General features: G+C 40.1%; 1 protein-coding gene across 3 annotated transcripts in view; it reads left to right on the top strand.

Moving 5' to 3' along the window:
- PTPRG (protein tyrosine phosphatase receptor type G) overlaps nucleotides 1-19,214 on the top strand; it is a 783,084-nt gene that overhangs the window by 136,403 nt on the left and 627,467 nt on the right. The gene's annotated exons all lie outside the window — the stretch shown is intronic.

The following is a 19,214-nucleotide window of genomic DNA, read 5'->3' as shown; positions in this document are numbered from 1 at the left end:
TTGGAAGGCAAAGACTACACTTAGACCAACTTATAAAAATAGCTGTCTACCCTTTTTGTGAAAATCTGTGGAGACACTGATTCCAAAGCCCGCCTTGGGGACTTGACCCAGTGACTCCTGACCTTCTCTTTCTACTTAATGTCAGATGGAAACTCGAGCTCTCACTTGGGTTTCAGGTAAATGTTATTGGCCATCATGACTTGGACAACAACCTTGCGCTTTTCATGTTGACCTTGCCATAATGTGTGAGTGGTAGCAAACATACTAGCTGTGCCTACCGAGAGATGACGGGTAAAATAGCTATGTATGTGTGTGATTTCTCTAATTTTTAACAAGTAGTTTGGGAGTGATTGTGTGGGATTTAGGCATATTAGGTTAGCTTGTGACCACTATCTTCTCCTCTTTAATTAGAAAATTATGAGATTTTCTGTGAGTTGCCAGAGGGGAAAGGGTAGAAGCTGTAAAGCTTTAAGTAGTCCCTGTATCTCTGTTGCTTTTAGCAAAATATATGTAATTAAGTGTGTATCGATCAGTAAGTTCTGAGTGAGGCTGAGGCCTGCTTTGACCCCGGGGGATTAACTTTGGCAGGCAGAAAAAGTAGAGACCTGGGAAACCAAAACAGACCTGTGTCTTTATTGGGACTGTTAGGCCCCCAGATGACTCCAGATTGTTCAGGGAGTGGACGGGGCAAACTCCCAAATAAAGACGCTGAATCCCATGGAAGTTCTTTTTTTTTTTTTTTTTTTAAACATTTAGCTGTTCATTGTGACCTTCTTTTGTCCTTTTTCACTGGGAGTGGAAGCTTGGAGTTCAATACATATTGACCCAGAGCAATCATTGAATTGTGATTTACTTGAATGCTGCCCTCTCTCTCACATTCTTTTTTTATTTGAAAGGACATAAACATTGAATGTTTACTTGTTACAGCTTAGTTGGCTTTTAAAATTACCAGCAGTCCATTGTCAATGATAATGCACAGGGGGGGCAACCTGGATAATTAAAATCAACAGCTAATCCCCCAAATTCTAGGCAAAAATTTCACAGGGGGCCTTCCCCACCAGGAGCAGCTTGCAGAGAGCAAATGTGACTTATGAGTTTAATTCCTTCTCCTCGCTACCGAATCTTCTCTGCTGGAGGTATTATGAAATCTCTCACAAATTCTTTGCAATAAGGAGAAAGACTCTTCTGAATTGGGAAGTGTGAATTATAGAGTGTTTTGGAATTAGCTATTCATTTAAAAATAAAAACAGTTATGATGTTGTGGAGTGAAAATAGTCCTACATTAGGAGGCCAAAGACACAGGTTAAGTTTCTGGCCTGCCTCTTTGCTGTCTGTTTGACCTCTGACAGATTATGTCTCTACGTGTTTCAGTTTCTTCTTTTGGCCAATAAAGATAGCCCATTGTACTATCCTCACTGGGACCTTGTGAACATAGCATTTAAAAAAGACCTTTGGGCTTTAGATAAGTCTACTGTCTTTTGTTATCTTTCCTGTTCCTAGGTCATCTTCTGGTGCTGTGTTGTGAAAAGGAGGTGACCCTGAGTCCCCTTTCATGTTTTCCCACCAGATTGCCCCCAGATAAGCTGGACAAGCTTATAGTGTGGATCCATTGAGAGAATGTTTCTTACCTGAGAAGTAGCTGAGTTAATTTGGTTGAGGTTTATAGCCAGGTCAGCCAGAGGGTGTTGAATTTTCATGACTGTTGATGAAGTTATGGGGGATTGGGGAGGGTGGTTTGAACTATGATCATGGTCCCAAACTGTGAGATTACAGATACTTAGAGCAGTGAAGTAGGATGATTCCTAGGAGCTATTGTTCTTACTATATGGTCGTGGGACTGAAGGATCACTGTAGATCATAGCATCCAAGGACTTTAGACTGGCCATCTAGTCCAGCCCATCCCTTTAATTAACAAAGAAGAATAGACCATAGTAAGTGAGTGACCCTTCAATCAATCATGATGCTGTGTCTGTTTGTCTGTATGTAATGTCTGCCTGCACACATGTATGAATGGATAGATGGGCATATGCATGTGTGTATCTAACATAAACTGCATATATGTGTAAGTTTGGTGTATATATAATGTATATGCAATGTAGTAATAAATTATTATATACATGTACATTTATAGAAATAATCATGCATGATTATATGTGCAATATATAATTATATAGGATTTATATGTGTATGTGTATATATGTATATGTATGTGTGCATGTAATTTTGGGGGAGGGAGGTATTCTAAGACTCTAAATTTCAGAGAAGATGCCAATAAGCATGGTAGAGGGGTTTTCCTTACCCAGTGTTCTTTGAGCTAGTTGTTCCCTTTCCCTCCCCCCCAAAAAAAATAAATTTAGGAGACAGTAGTCTAAAAGTCAGATTTAGTGTTCATTTTTAAGCTTATAGTGCACAAGTATTTGCCCTATTAATTCATGTCTCAATTTTTCTTTCTCCTTCTAAAGACTTACTTGGAAATGATCGTCTCTGAACAAATGGACAAAGGCTGCAAACAGTGTTATTGATGCTCTCTTTTTTCCATTTATTCTGGTAAACAGATGGTCTCACCTCCTCCTTCAGGTCTCAGCTCCTTGCTCTCCCATCTGACACATCTCTAAACCTTCTATTTCTCCTTCACTTAAGTGTCTGAGGAAGAGCTCATGTGGTCATAGGTTATGAGCTTGAAGGCATGCTACTTTTACAAGATAGGATGCTGAGTCCCACAGAGGTTCAGCCGCTTATTCAGGGTCACTCAGGTAGTAAGAGAGAGGAAGGATTTCAACCCAGGTCTTCTGGTGTTTCCCTCTCATGGTACCTCATAGTCTTCTTTCTTGCCCAAGGTAACCCCATTCTACCTGTGAATTGGAAGTAGTCCTTTCCTATCTCTTGAGACTTCCTCCTTCCATTACCCCCTTTTTTCTGATGCATCTTCAATGTCTTTGTCTCTAATCCCTCATTTCTCTCTGCCTTCACACACCCAGTTTTTCATATCTACACCCGCCCAGCCATTCCTTGACCTTGCTCCTTCCTTCTCCATTTTCTTGCTCACTTATCGACTCTGTGGTCACTTAGTGACCTCTTTTTCTCTGAAGTCATTTGCTTGTATTCTTCCCTCTGGTGGATCAGGGGAATGCTGTGGACATCATTTACCTACATTTTCTCAAAGCATTTGATAAAGTACCTCAAGCTCTTTTTTTTGGAAAAAAAGATGAAGATGGCGGGCTAGGGGATGGGTGACTCCAGCCCGAACAGGGTCATGCATGCCTGACCTGGGATTTGTACCGGGTCCTCCAACCCTAAATCCAGTACTTGTCCTGCTGTGTCATCTTAGCCACTGTCTACACCGTAAACGCTTCCTTTAATTTGGTGATCGGGAGGAAGCTTTTCTCTTGCCAGAATTATTTTCTTGGTGTTTGTGTGCTGGCTGCTGGCCGTAGCTACTAGGAAACTCAGAGAGACTCAGGGCCGCAGTGCAGGGAATAACTTACCTCAGATGTCCAGTAATACCCATTCCACTGATCATTTGGATTGATTTTTTTGTCCTGTTTTGATTTTTAATTGCACTGTGTTACAGCGGGTTTAATTTTGTGACCCGTCTCCTCCACCTCCCCAACCTCTTTTGGAAATGGGCAGAATATAAATCCTAAACAAAGAAAGATATGTAATAGGATCTGGTGGGCTCGGGCTTAGGTGTTATTTCATTATGGACAGTTCAGAATGAGGACCCTGGCTGCTTGTGCTCTAATCATGATGAAAAAACCATATCATCATTCAGATTTTGGCCTCCATGAAGAGGACAACTAATGGGAAAAAAATCCAACTGGAGAGAGACTACCCATTCTCATAAGCCATTTCACATAATGCTGTTCTTATAAAGCACACCAAGGTGGCGGCCGATCCACCCTGCGGACTATGGTTTTAATTGGAATGACTTGTGGGATTTATAGTAGCATTAGAAAGTGTTTATTTTGGGGGAGTGGACTGTAAAAGCTTCTAAATTGGTTTTATAAGAAAAAATGTCCCTGAGCTACAACCTACTTAGTATTCCAACCAACCCTAATACTGTGGGCTGAGTATATCCTCACTCCCTTTTCTTCTCAGAAAATAACTGTATAGTATAAGTTATGCCATTGTTCTCTTGATGGATATAGGTGTTTGAAAAAGTGGCTAAAGTTACTTACACACCCCTTGTTCTTTTCATTTCTGAGGAAATCATGCTGAATAATAAAGAGAAAATGATTGTCAAAGTTTTTCTCTCTCTCAGTGCCGGGGTCTCACTCCCTTTGGCACGGTAATGATAACCTCACATTGGGGGATGTAGGGAGTATCTCTCCGAATGTTCTTAAGGAAGTAATACCTTGCTGACTCTTTTTTTGTCACAAACTGAGGCAAGCATACTGACCCAAGATGGGTCCAGTTAATATAACCCCTAGGACACAACTCTGTTTCCAAATGGGGTATAATTGCAGGAGTACATGAATGCACTTGCAAGGAGGAGACCAGAACATTTTGTATGTATGTATGTGTATATACACATATGCATATAGATGGATAGATACATGCATACACACAGATTGAAAAAAACAGAAAGCAAATTGGAGGTAGTTCAGGAAAGAATGGGAAAATAGGAAGGATTTCATGTAGATGGTGGTACTTGGTTGAGTTTTGAAGAAAATAAGAATTCCTAAGAGGTGGAAGTGAGGAGGGAATGCTTTTTGGTACAGGAGATGTCCAAGGCAAAGGCATTTGAATATAGGAGGTGGAGTACCATGTGTGAAGAACTGTAAAAAAAAAATCTGCTGGGCAAGTCTCTTTTTCTCCCTGTTTTGTAGACACTCCTCACCCAAAGCATGGCTTTCCTGCTTTACTTCTTAGAAAGATTGAGACTGGGAGTGCCCTTGCCTCTCTTCTCTTTCTACGTGCCCTCTCAAGGGTCATCCCACGGAGGTGACTTTCTATGATCTCTGGTTAAGGGGAAGTCATACTTTCTGCCCACCGGGTCCGGGTGACTCAGGCCACCACTAAGAGCACATGGGAAGTATACCTGGTACGTTCAGAATCTGGGAAAACGATTTTTCCACCTCACTCCAGTAGACCTAGTCCTTTCCACATCCTGATTTTCCCAGGCTTCTCTTCTATCTCTCTGACCGAAATCTGTAGTAGAAGCTGAAGGTGGTTGTTTAGGTGTGTGTTGAGTGGTGAGAGAGGGAAACTGAAGGAGAAGCTGAGTTCACAATGAAAATTTTATCACCAATCCTATTATGCCTTCCTTTGCTAGCCAACTTCCTATCTGTGGGATTCTGAATTTTCCTAATAGTCTGGCAGGACTGGAATTCCCTTTGTCCCCAAGCCTGCTTCTTCTTCTTCTTTTCCAAGGAACCAGGTAGGCATGTTCATCAGACCTGTCACATGGGATTGTCAGAAGTCTTTGGAGTGGAAAGCCCATGGAGAATTGATGTGGGTTTGAGTCTAGCCTTAGATATACTGGCTGTGTGACCATTGGCAGTTTATTTAAACTCTCTAAGCCTGAGGTTCTCATCTGTAGAATGAGGGGGATCAATTGGATGGCCTCTGAATTGTGATCCCATGATCTAGTCATTCCTTCTGTTTTGTGTTTTTATAAAACATATTGCATGTGGACTAAAACACTGAATTCCTTCCATTTGGCATCTCTCATACTTTGGATCAGCAGTTAACCTTAGGTCTGTGAACTTTTTTTTTTTTAATGTTTTGATACTACTTTAATACAGTTGGTTTCCTTTATATCTCTGTGTGTTTTATTTTATTCACTTCAAAGGACTATGCCGAGAAGGAGTCCACATGCTTTATCAGATTGCCAGAAGGGTCCATGATACAAAGAAGGTTAAGAACTTTTCCTTTAGATAATCATTATATGATACTACAGGGCAGCTTCTAGCCCAAGACCCAAGCACCCCATAGTTTTTTAGTAGAGATTGCCAAGAGGGATTCCGTGTCTGATGGCGATTTCCTTGACTTGGCCATCTGTCTGGTTGGACTGATTTCAAGATCCCTCCCATTGCATGTAGGATTCCAGTTCCATCAGAGAGTAAATTAGAGTTACTCGTAGGCCTGAATTGGAGAAGAGCCAGGGGGTGAATGGCTCTGGGTAGGTTAGGAGGTTGGGAACAGGCCTAGCCATTCATTTATGGTTTAACCTGAACTCTGAACTATAAATATCTCCAATGAGAGTCATCTAATATAAGTCAGGCTTGGAGACAGGTTTCTTATCTGCAGACCTTCAATCAAGTTTCATTGCTGCGGTTCATGTGTAATAGGTTTTGTTTATTGGTCTGCTGATTACTCTGATTTCTTTTTATTTCTCAGATTTTTAAAAAAGAAAATATTATGTCACAAGCCATTTCTATATTTAGTCTATATGGTCTCATTGTAAGGAGTTTAGGTGTACTGTCTTCTACATGTGGCCCTTCCTAATCCCTCAATTATTAGTATATCTGACAAAAATTACTTTAAGCATTTTTCTATATATTTCATGTGGACTTATTTTTGTGCATATTATGTTCTTTTCAAAGAAGGTAAACTCATTGAAGTGAAGGGCTGCTTTCATTTTTGTCCTTGTATTTCTAGTTCTTAGCACATAGTACTTGGCACATAATAGGTGCTTCATAAATGCTTGTGATAAATTGAATTTTAGAATATGTACTGAATCTGAGTGCCTTTCCTTGATTTAAAAAAAGATACTTGAAGAGGCAACTTTCCAAAATCTTATTCCATATATATATAAAATTTGGACCCAGGTTGTTTTATTGATGTGAAAAATTTTCAGTGTGGAAAAATCCTCCAGTGATTCAGTTTGAGAACTGGTCTGTAAATTATAGTCTTTAGAGACAGGGACACTGAGAGATTTGATGATTTGACACCTAACAAGTATCAGATGTTGGTCCTGAACCTAAGACTTCCTGATTCTCTCTTCACTGTATCACATTGCCTTTTTGCCCACCCGGTATAGCCAAAAAAATATAGCTGTACATAATTACAGCTATTCACTGCCTTTGTCTTGCTGATCTAATGGACTTGTCCAAGAGGTGCTTTTTGAAAACCATCATACATTAAAACCTAGGACACAAATGAAATAGGCAATTCAATCAATCATTCATCAGTGTGATTTGAGCATAGAGGAGGGGATATATGGAGGAGATGTCAAAGTGGCTTACATGAAAGGCTTAGTGGGATTTCCTATCGCAGAATATGTGTTCACCACCACCTGAGGTGGCTTCTACAGACAAACTTGACCAAGGTCCCAAAGCTTTCTGCCAAAAAAGGACATCAAGAAAACATTCATTTTTACACCATGTGATTTTTTCCATCATATTCCTTTTTTTAAACAGTCTCGTTTAAAGTTTTTCTTTACTATCTACAAGTGCATTTCCCTATCACTATAGGGTCTAGAGCTGAGGAGAGACAGATGGATTGTTAGAAAGCCCTGAGTAATCTTGATATCTTAAGCAATTTTCTTTCACTTATTGGCTTTCTAATCCAGAGGGGCACAGACATTATTAGCTTCACAGATCCTGTTCCTTGTAATGTTAGATACTCTCTCTAGAGTTATTCCAGTTAATCAACACGGAGAGCAAGTTAGAATCACAGAATGTTAGAGCCAAATGTAGACTTAGAGATCATTCAGTTCAATCCATTCAATTTTTAGATGAAGAAACTGAATCACAGCTAGAGTTAATGACCTGATGGAGATCCACAGGGGTAGTTAATGATCGACTTTCACAAGCTGGTTAATTACCAGGGGATATTTCAACAGGTAGGCGGAATCTTAGATAACTTTTAAAAGATTAAAACCCTTCGAATTGGCAGTGGAAAGCTGACATTATTTGACTTGCAATGGTGTTTTTTGTTCACTCTTCACTGGGCAGGAGATTGAAAAAATGCTGTCCTCATTTGTATGATAGAAAATCTAAAGATGGGAGTTTGAATCTTGTCATTGCTACTGATTATTTCTCTGACACCAGGCAAGATTCTTAACCTTTCTGAGTCTTACTTTATCCTCTATGAAAGGATGGGGTTGGACAATTTCCTAGGCAATGAAGGGGCATTTTCTAGTTACTAAACTACATTTAAATGGTATGAAATTCTTAATGACTTTTATTGAGAAGGACCTGGATTCTTACATATCTTCTTGTACTCACCCACCAAAGACAGACCTTGAATACTTGTCCTGTTTTTGGTAATACCGTTAAGATCTTCTGCTGTTTTTGATATGCCCAACTGTTGCTGACATCTTCCCCCAGCTGTTGAGATTTTTATTCTCTTTGAATAGCAACTCAGCCCTTGATGGGTCAAAGCAAGCCACATCTGTTGTGAAGCTTATGACCTTCAAAGCTCAGTAAAAAGAAATGGCTACTATCTTTCATTTCTCTTTATGCTCAAACATGTTATTTGGGGGTGACTGACTCCAGATTTTCCTCAGACTTAAAAAAAAACAAAAAAAACATTTTATTATTGTGTGTCAAGGGGAAACACACTGAACTTGGGGATCACATTCCCACATCTGATACATACTAACTTTATAACTGGCTAAACCACTACTAAGACATCTAAGAGTTACCTATAATGTCTTAAAGGCATTCAGATCTGGTAGAGGAAATTCTTACTACCAAGAAACAACAGATACAGGCCCCAGCCTTTCCAGCCTTAGTGGATATTTTTGCTCCCTCCATACTCTGTGGTCCCTCCAATTTTCCTCTTTTTTTTCAAACGTTTCACTCCATCTTCTGGCCAGCCGTGGTGCCCGGAACATTTTTCCATCTTCACTCCTATCTAATAGAATCACTCTTGTCCCTTGAGGGATAGTATAGCTCAACTATCATTTTTTACAAGGAGCCTTTTGTGATTCCCTCCACCTGCTGGTACTTTCCCTCCCCACTTTCCTTGTACTGAACTTTTTTTGCATATGTTTTCATATTCATTCTATATGTATCATAATAAATGTACTTATGTATTGAATGTTGACCCAATTTGAAGGTGAGTTTCTGGTAAGGATCATTTCATTCTCTGTCCTTAAATCGCCAGTACTTAACAAGTGCTTATTGATTAATTGATTATTTCTTGGGTCTGAGGGACAGTGTTGTATAGATGCAGACCCACTGTCTTTTAAGTCAAAGGACCTGTGTTCAAATCCTGACTTTGCCCCTTGTTATTTCTGTGACCTTGGCCAAGCCCTTTTTGGGTCTTCCTTTTCTCATTTGCAATACGACAGAATTGGACTAGATGACCTCTTTAGTGCCTGTTCTAACTCTGTGATCCTAGAACAGGATGACCCCTGAGAACAAGATGACCCATGTACCTCCACCCTTATGATCTTGCTTATTCACAATCTGTTTGTTAAGTAACAATGACTCTCAATTGCTGAAGGTGACAGAGTTCCCTCTCTATTTCCCATTAGAGCTGCTACCTTTTGTTTTTTGCTCCAGACTTTGGTGTGATTTCATTGGTCTAAGCAACTCCCAGTGAGGAAGTGCCCTTCACCTATGCAGACTGACAAAGAGTTTCTTGGGGGCACCGAGAGTTTAGAGGATTTGCCTAGGTTCATAGCCAGTGTGTTTCAGACACAGAACTTTCAACCAAGGTCTTTGTGACTTTGAGGTTCCCAAAGTACTTATGTTGTATCCATCCTTATTCACAGACTAAGAAACACCTTTTGCTATTTGCTACTTGGTATGTTCAGTGGGATCTTGTCACAACAGAGACATTTCCAGTAGGACAGAGCAGGAATAACAGCAGAGAGAGGCATTGGATATTATTAAGAGATAAGATTACATCTGCAATCCAATCTAATCTACTCCACATTTATTTAGAGCCCACAACTTGCCAGGCAGTGTGCTAAACACTGGAGATACAGTTAATAAAATGAATGATAATCCCCGCCCTCAAGGAACTTGCAGTCTAAAGAGGGGAACAATACAGAAAAGGAGGGAGAAAGCTGGGGAGGGTGGTTGAGACACCAGGGGGTACCTGGCCCAAGGATACCTTGTTCCATGGACTTGAAACCAACAAAGTGGAGTGAGCTAAAAGTCTAGTTTGTGCCCTCTATAAAGGAAGTCATTGGGAGGAGTTTGAGATTTCATCTTCCAGCCCTCTAGTTAGAGAGGAGAGGAGTCTGAGGGAGATAGTGTCAGTCTAGGCTTGAGCTTTGCTGCATAGCTGTGGGGTTAGAAGGGAGGAGCTTATCCTGGGAGGGGCATCTTATTCTGTGGATCTGAAACCCAGCAGGGCTGCAACACCAATGATCCACAAGGTACTACAATTACAGATGACATGATGGATGATCTGGGAAGGAGGGGAATTGGATTCAATTTTTTCAGTCCCATGTCAGGATTCCCATAGAGAAAGATGAAGTCAGAAAAGTAGGGTTAAGCACACAGTAGGCATACAGTCTAGCTGATCTCTGATCCATGGCAGCTGCACAGGGCCAGACTGCCAAACCGGGATCCTGTATCACCATGGGAAACTTGAATTGCTTTAGTCCAGTGGATTGGGAGACAGTACATTAAAGCCAGCGACATGGGCAGCTGAACTGTGCTGGGGGCTTATTAATCATTTTCTTCATGGATTCTCAGACTGTATGTATTGTCATTGGCCACTCCTTGGTTTTTTTAAATATTGTTTTGGCCCTTGATTTACAGTGTGCCTTCATGAAATTCAGCAACAGGTGATAGCCCCTTTTTCTGTGGGAAATGTTGCTTCTTCCTGGGAGAGAGCAACTTTCTCCCCCTTTCTTCGACTTTTAGTTTCATTCCATTAGAGAAGCATTTACTAAGGACATGATATGTACTAGGCACTGTACTATGTGGTCTGAAGTATCACTACATGATATGAAGTATCACTATGTGATACAAAGGTATTCATTTCATTTTAACAAGCATGTAAAACCTGCCTTCTACATTCTAGGTACCTTGCTGAGTGGGAGGTTACAGAGACAAAAATAAAACAATCCCAGGGAGCTTACTTTCTACTGATTAGAAAACAATTTCTTACAAAGATAAGTAAATAAAAAACAGCTGGTTGGCAAACAATCTCATACACAGATAAGTAAATATAAAATGTATGAAAAAAAATTCAAAGTAGTTTTAGGGTGAAATGGGGTAGAGGAGAGCAAGACTTGATACATGTGTTTCCAGCAGTATGTCTGATTAGTCATTATTTTCTCTTATTTAATATACTTTTATATGGACTCATCTGTTCACGTTAAATAAAAACAAAACCCCAAGCCCTTTCACACGAATGAGTGAAAAGCTGACGTGCCTTGGTATTTATTCTTCAAGGCCAAATCGTTGAGTTTCTTAAAGCTTTGACAACCCTTTGACTTTTTGCTTTCAGAAGCCAATGAATGAACTGGACCAATGGTCCCCAATGTCTTTGATGATTTCTTTTAGTGGGGCTGACTGTAGCCCGAGCATGGAGACAGAAGTTGAATTCAACTTATTTTCAGGAATAGTTGAGGTGGGGAACAGGAGAGGAGGGTTACAAGAGAGAAGCATCGGAGGTCACATTTTATACTTCAGGAAAGAGCATTAGCAGAAAGAATTCCATTCAAGGCATAATGAATCTGAGCCTGATAGTGCTATGCTTGTCTTAAAGCTAGAATTGTTAAGTTGTCTCACAGATTTCAGATGAATGGGCGTTTTTCTGCACATATTTTCCCAGCAGGCTTTTCAGCCTCACCCCAAAGACTTTGCCTAATATATCTGTAGGCCTCAGTTAAAATATGAAAATCGGTCTATTGTAGCTTCTTCTCCTTTCTATTTTAGTGTTAGTGAATTCACCCTTTTCCTCAACAGCTAGCTGGTGTTATCATGCCTTCCCAGTGTTAAAACTGTCTTTCTAAGCATTGTGCACTGTTTTTTGGGGGACTATAAAAAAATCTAGCAAGTTGCTACACTTGGAGAATTTTTACAGCTTGGTGGCTCTCAATGTGAAACTCATTTAAACACAAGACAGTCCAAAGTTTCTTCTTTGCTGATAATGCTTTAGGGACAAAGTACTTGAGTTCTTTGAAATTTCAACTGGACCAATGTCTTAATAATAATATAATGAAAACTAGAATTTATAAAGAGCTCTAAGTTTTGCAAAACCCTGTACTCTGGTTATCTCATTTGATCCTTATAACAACCCTGTGAGGTGGGTGCTATTTTAATTGCCATTTTATAGATGAGGAAACTGATCCAGAAAGAGGTTTAATGACTGGCTCAGGTATCGAGTGTGGATCTCCATGATTCCAGGTCTGACATTTTATCCTCCATCCAACTTTAATATTGACAGGAGATTCTGGAACTTCTTAGGCCTTTGTAGAATGTAATCTATTCAAGGCTTTATGCCTTTTTTTTTTTTAATCCCTTATGGTAGTAAGTACACAGTGAGGCAATGGATAGATTGCTGGTCTTGGAGTGAGAAAGACATGCACAGTTTTTTATCTTGCCTCGGATTTATTGTGATCCCAGGCAAGCCACTTAAATGTTGTGAATCTCAGTTTCCTCAGCTGTAAAATGGGAATGATAATTATAGCACCTACTTCCCTGGGATGTTGGGAGGATCAAATAAAATAATCAATGTAGTGTTTTGTCAACCTTTTTAAGAGCTCTTTCTCTCTGTCTCCCTCTGCCTCTTCCTCTCTCTCTGTCTCTCTTTCCCTCTCTCCCCTCCTCTCTCTGTCTCTCTCCTTCTCCCTCCCTTTCTTCCTCTCTCTCCCCGCCCCCACCCCAAACACAATTATATTGAAGAGCATCATTAGGGAAATATTCCACTGAACAAGTGCTCTGTATCAAAGATTCTTGACCTAGGGTCTGTGATATACATGCATACACACATTTATTTTGATTACTGAGTATTAGCACAATTGGTTTTCTTTGCAATCCTATGTATTTTATGAATCTAAAAGCATTATTCTGACAAGGGATCCCAGGACTTCAGCAGATTGCCAAAGGGATGAGGTGTATGCCACAAAAATGGTTAACAATTAATTCTCTATACCATTTTTGAAATTACAAGTCTGAACTCCAACAGTGCTCAAACAAATTTTAATTTAACAAAATTTAATTTAACAAATTTAACAAACCTTTATTATGGTCCTGCAAGGCTCAATCTAGGCTTGGGGTATACAAGGCCAAAATGAAATGACTTCTCCTTCTTCCATTTTGGGGGGTTAGATCCAGAGCTGGAAGGGACCTCAGGAGCCAAGTAGTCCAACCTCTCCATTTTACAGATGAAGAACAGTGAGCCAGAGAGATTGTGACTGGCTCCAGGGCACACGGGGGGTGGGGGGGTGGTGAGTGGAAAAGCTAGGATTTCATTTTCAGTCATCTGATTTCCCAGGCCAGCTCTCTTTCTTATCTGGGGGCCGTCAACATTCACATTGGTCAGAGTCACCCTAGCAGAACATCTGCCGCCTCAGAGAGGCTCAGTAATCTACACTGGGGGCATCAGGACCCACACAGGTGAAATCCAAGACCCTTAAAGTATAGATACATTAGAAAAAACAACCGAAAGTATCATCAAAGAGCAAATTTTATTTTCATTGAACTGGATGGTAGGTATTTAAAAATCTTTGACTTTTTCTTTCTATTACTCCCTCTAAAACAATTCTCTCTTAGCATCTGAAGCCCCAGTTGCCTGCTCTGTGGTTCACCATGTGGTTGGTACCTCTGCCTCCCTTTACTGGAAAAAAAACTTCCTGCCTTAATAAGAATTCTGCAGTAAGAATCCGCTATGAGCCTCAGTACAGATCTTCAGATGGGAAGACAAATGTTCCAGACAGTTTATAAACGGGTGTGTGTGTGTGTGTGTGTGTGTGTGTGTGTGTGTGTGTGTGTGTTTCTTAAGCGTTACTTTCTGGAATAAACCATGTGTGCCAGGGACAGCACATATTTTGTTTTCTTACCATTTGGTTTCCAGTGTGGAAACACCTTTTTAAAACCAGAGAGTAGATTAACCTAAAAATGATCTGACTCAGGAATGCATCCGTGTGCACAGTCGGTGAAGAGAGCTCAGGGCTTTCTATAAATTGCTTCTTTTATGCATTGAACTCTTTCTTGTCCATTTGCAGCCTTGCAGATAATTATCATTGATCTGACAAAGGTCATTGCTAAAAATGAAGTCAGTGTTTTAAAAAGATATATCTGGGATGGGAGCTGTCTGTGCATGGCTCTCCCTCCCTACCCCTGCCAGCAGGGAGCAAGCTTTGGTGTATTCGGTTTTCTAACGTTGAGCCATCCTTTGATCCAAACTAATGTTATGTTAAAGTGGTGCATACAGTGCCTGGCACCATAGTAGGTGTTTCAAAAAATATTTCTTGATTGATTAATTGGGGAGATCATTCTGACCTGAAAAGAGAAGCATACTTTATAGGGTCATGAATCTGAAGATGGGAGGGAGTTCACAAGTAATATAACCCAACTCTCTCAATTTACAAATAAAGAAATTGAAACCAAAAGAGGGACAAAGACTTGCCCCAGGTCACACACACTGAGCATCAGAAGTGTGATTTGAAGTTATGTGATTCAGTTTACCTGTAAGGACTGAAAGATGCACAGGTTGGACTCAGTGACCACTGAAGCTCCTTCCGATTCCAGATTAGTAATCTCAAAGTTTCTTTCAAACAAATAAAAAAAATTAAAGCAAGGAAGGTGTGGACAACTGTGTATTTGCATCATGTCTGGGCCAAAGGTCAACATACTTTTGGTTGAGGATTGAACTGGGACTCTTGTGGAAAGTGAACTTGGGGTCATTGGCCCAGAGTTCATATCCCAGTTCTGGTGCCAACCAGCTGTGTGACCTGGGGCAATTCATTGAATTTCTCTTGGTCTCAATCTAGCGATCTGTAAAATGAGTCAGTCTGTAAGCATTCATTAAGCACCTTTTGTGTGCCTGGCGTTTTTTGCTAAGCACAGTTACACTCAATGGACTCCGAGGTTCCTTTGAGCTCTGTGATGCTATGGTCTGTGTAACCTTGGAAATCTCTTCATCATTCTCTACGTCTGAAAAATGAGAGCGTTTGGGCTTAGGTGACTTTTGAGAACTCTTCCCTATTCAAAGCTTTGATTCTGTGCGCCCTTGGGATGCACTTTGGAATAAAACCACAGAGTACTACCACCAGCCAAAGCACACTCCCTCCCCTTCCCCTTATTTTTCTCTATCCCCTGGAAGTTGGATTTTCTTCAACTGAGGGGTCATAAAAAGACGTAAATGGCCTGCAAAGTCTGCCAGGAATTGATTCTGTTTAGCCTTTCCCTCAAAAATAGGTATTGAGAGAAAATTGGAGGATTGAAACTAGAACCAGGAAGACTTGAGTTCGGATCTATCCCTAAGCACTTGTTAGCTGTGTGAGAACCTGGATAAGCCATTGATCCTCTTCTAGCATCAGTTTCCTCATCTGTAAAATGGGGATAATAATAGCACCTATCTCTCAGAGTTATTGCCAGAATGGAATGTGATAATATTTGCAAACCTTAAAATAACTATAAATCCTAGAGAGGGAACACACACACAGAAACAGGGAAAGAGAGAGAGACACCTTCAATACAATTCTGGAGAGGAGCCTTCTGAAGTTATGTAGCCTTCTCTTCATTTGACTCCTTTTATTTAAAAGCTGCAGTTTCACACACACACACACATACACATACCTATATATACATATGTGTATAGATAAGCACATATATGAACACATATATGTCTATATAATATTTATATTCTGAATTTTATATAAATATACAATAAAATACAATATACATACATACACGCAAATACATACTCATGTATATATGTTCACACATTAATGAAGATTGTATATGAGTGTGTTTATATGCATGTGTATGCATGTATGTGTGCATGTGTGTGTATACACATAAACCTGTCTTTGAAAAGGGATTTCTATAGCCTGCCAGTTAAAGACGACTGGATAATGCCACAGTAACTGTCACGAGGTAAGATGGTAGCAGGTTTTTTAGAGGTTAAAAAATTTTTTTTTTAGATAAAGCCATTTTATTTAAGGCTGTAATCACCTTTTAAAATGAGCTACAATGAGCTTGAACGGGAAGGCCAAGCTATTTTAAGTTAATAACCACTCTTTGGCCAAACCAGAAGGCAAAGTTGCTTCCCCTAATTTCTTTCTGCCATGAAAGGCCACAACACAAAGCACTAGTCTCTCCCACCTCCTTCCCCCATCAGGAATAGAGGCGAAGAGGAAGGTGAGAGGTATACAGAGGATTTGAGTGCATGGAACAAAAATTCCTAGGTACAGAAATGAAGCCTTGGGGCATGCTGGCCAGCACCGTAAGTGTGGTTGCCTGGGTAATATTGGCCTACAGAGGTGTGTTGGTTATTTATATTTTAAATGCCAGGGCCAGGACTGTGGGGATTAGAATAAAACTAATGGCACATGTGTTTTACTGTGGCTTGGGAGGGAATGGTGGTCTGCTTAGGCAGTGGATGTCGAGAGATCAATTTCTTTTCCTTATTCTGATTTTCTTAAGAGGACTTCTTTTTTAATGCAGTCTACAGGAAGGGAGGGATATTTCCAATGATCCAGATCGGCAAGGAAGACCAAATTCTTGAATGTGACTTCAGTCTGTATTGAGGGTGCAATGTGTTTGAGTGATTTTTACCATTGGCATTGTATTTTCAGTTTAATTCAATAAGCATTTATTGAAAGCCTACTATGTGCCAGGCCCTGTGCTAAGAAGATATATAGAGAAAAACAAAACAGTCCCTGCCCTCCATGAATTTATATTCTCTTCTGTGACTGTAACGCTGCATACAGATAAGTAAATAAATAAATAATATAAACATCAAATAAATATACAGTTGTTTTGAGTGAGGCTCACAGCAATGGGGGGAAATCACAAAAGGGTTCTCCAAGGATATGTCACGCAGACTCATGCTTGAAGGAAGCCAAGAGTTTCAAGAGGTAAGGAGGGAGAATAAGCCCAGTGTGGAAGACAGCTGGGGAAAAGGTGGGAGATGAAATACCATTGGTGGTAATAGTAAATTGACCACGATGGCTAAAACATAGCACCTATGGGAGAGTAATACGTAATCAGTCCAGAAAGGTCATGGGATCATAGATCAGGAGAAAAATATGGCTTGGGAATCTATCTCATCTTTCCCCCTCGTTTTACAGATGAGGAAACTAAGGATGATTGAGTGATTTCTCCATGGTCCCCAAAGTGCTAAGTTCTAGAAAAGGCTGATTTGTGAAGGTTGGTGGAAGGGTGTGGGGAAGTAAGCTTGAAAAAGAGATGACTCAGGAAGGACTTTCTTCAAGTGTTCAGTGAGTTGTCCCATGGAAGAAGGATTAAATTTGTTTTGTTTGTTTTCAGTCAAATGTGATACGTACAGTACTTTGTAAATCTTAAAGCACCATATAAATGCAACAATAACATTAATACTTAATTGCTAAGATGTTGATGCTATAACAGTAGTAGTAGTAGCAGTAGCAGTAGTAGTAGTAGTAGCAGTAGCAGTAGCAGTAGTAGTAGTAGTAGTAGTAGTAGTAGTAGTAGTAGTAGTAGTAGTAGTAGATGATAATCTTTGACTTCAGAAAACATCCTTCAGGTGTCCAATATACATCTCCCTTTCCTTTTGTCAGCTAAAAGCCAAGTTCCAGTTGCTGGGAATTCAGTACTCTCGTGCCATTGAGATCACAGTAGCTGCTTACACACAGGTCTTCACATTGCCCACATGTAAGATTTACCACCTGCAGAGAAGCTGGGGCTGTGATCGTTGTCAGGAGCAAACTGAAGGAGTTATAAATCACGCAGAAGCTGAAAGGAGTATTTGGAAGTGGGAAGATGTTAGGATGGATAGCCAAAAAAGGGAATGAGCTGCAAGAGGCTGTTACATGCAGGAAATCAAGGCTTCTGTGTGCCTTTAAGCTGCCTTTGCAGTCTCTGGGTGTATGTACCTAGCAAAACAGATTAGAACTGCGCTGGCATCAAAGGCTATGAGTTATAGCAAACAAACTGACCTGTCATGGAGCGTGGTCGGCTGAGGGGGGCTTCAATGAGAAAGCTCCCAGGGATGTTTTTATAAATGGAGGCCAGAGGCTTCCTTTGGCCATGAAGGGTAGCAGTGGATGCCATTCAGTTCAGAAATCAGGAAATTGACTAGTAAGTGATCCTGGACACTCAGCCAGGAATTTAGATAAACTGGAAAAATTGGAAAAGTCAGCTTGAAAGCGATTGAGAAAAGAAGGTCTTTTGTTTGCTGTCCGATGTTTTTCTCAAAGGATAGGAACAATAGTGTTTTATGTATTTATGTATTACTTTAAGATCTACAATGTGTTTTATATAATATTTTTTTCTTGGCAGTCTTAGCAGTTTTGAGAAACATATACTAATGTCACATAGTGACACATTAATGTCACAGTGCCACAAATTTGTGGATGATGACACATTATCCTGAGCCTCAGTTATACTCATCAGTAAAATGGTTAAAAGGAGCTCTCGAAGAAAAGTAGGCCTTCTTTAATCTGTGGAACTCCATTTTAGACATGGGGGTGAGAAAGGGCAAAAGAAGCCCAGGGCCTTGAGTGCCATTCTTAGGAATCTGTAATTTATCCTCTTTTCAAGGGGAAGCTAAGGGAAGGTTCTTTTCCATTTTAAATGGCTCCTTATCAACTTAATCACCAGTACAGCCAATTTAACTTGCTTTGCCATTGTTCACATTTAAATAAATGAAAGTGCCTCAAATGTCATAACTTTTCAATCCCTCTCAGCTCTCCCACCAAGATTTCTTTGTTTTTTCCTTTCCTTTTCCTTTGAAGTGGCCCTGTTAGGATGTGCTGGCTTTTCTTGGTTCTGCTCCTCCACCCGCCTCCCCCTGCCTCTTGCATTACTTCATAAAAATTCTTCTAGATTTCTTTATAGTCCTCCTTCATGTTGATCTTAATTGCATTATAGCATTCCATTACATTAATGAACCACAATTCATTCAACCACTCCCATATTGTTGGACATTTGCGCTCCACTTTCCAGCTTTTTTAATGACAAAGACTGTTGTTATAAAAATCTTTGACTAAAATCCTTATTTTTTCTTTCTGCCTTTTGAATGACACTCCTAAGATCTAGTCCCAACAAGGGACTTAATACTGTTAAAGGTTATGATTTTTTTTTCCTCACCCTTTACCCTTCAAGACTGGAATCTCAGAAGATTCTTCCAGTTTGTAATCCCATCTG

Source organism: Petaurus breviceps, unplaced genomic scaffold (genome assembly GCF_028583685.1).
Source record: "Petaurus breviceps papuanus isolate PSGF00001 unplaced genomic scaffold, PetGlider_PUasm1.0 174, whole genome shotgun sequence".
Lineage (NCBI taxonomy): Eukaryota > Metazoa > Chordata > Mammalia > Diprotodontia > Petauridae > Petaurus > Petaurus breviceps.
This window is presented reverse-complemented; position numbering and strand designations above follow the sequence as displayed.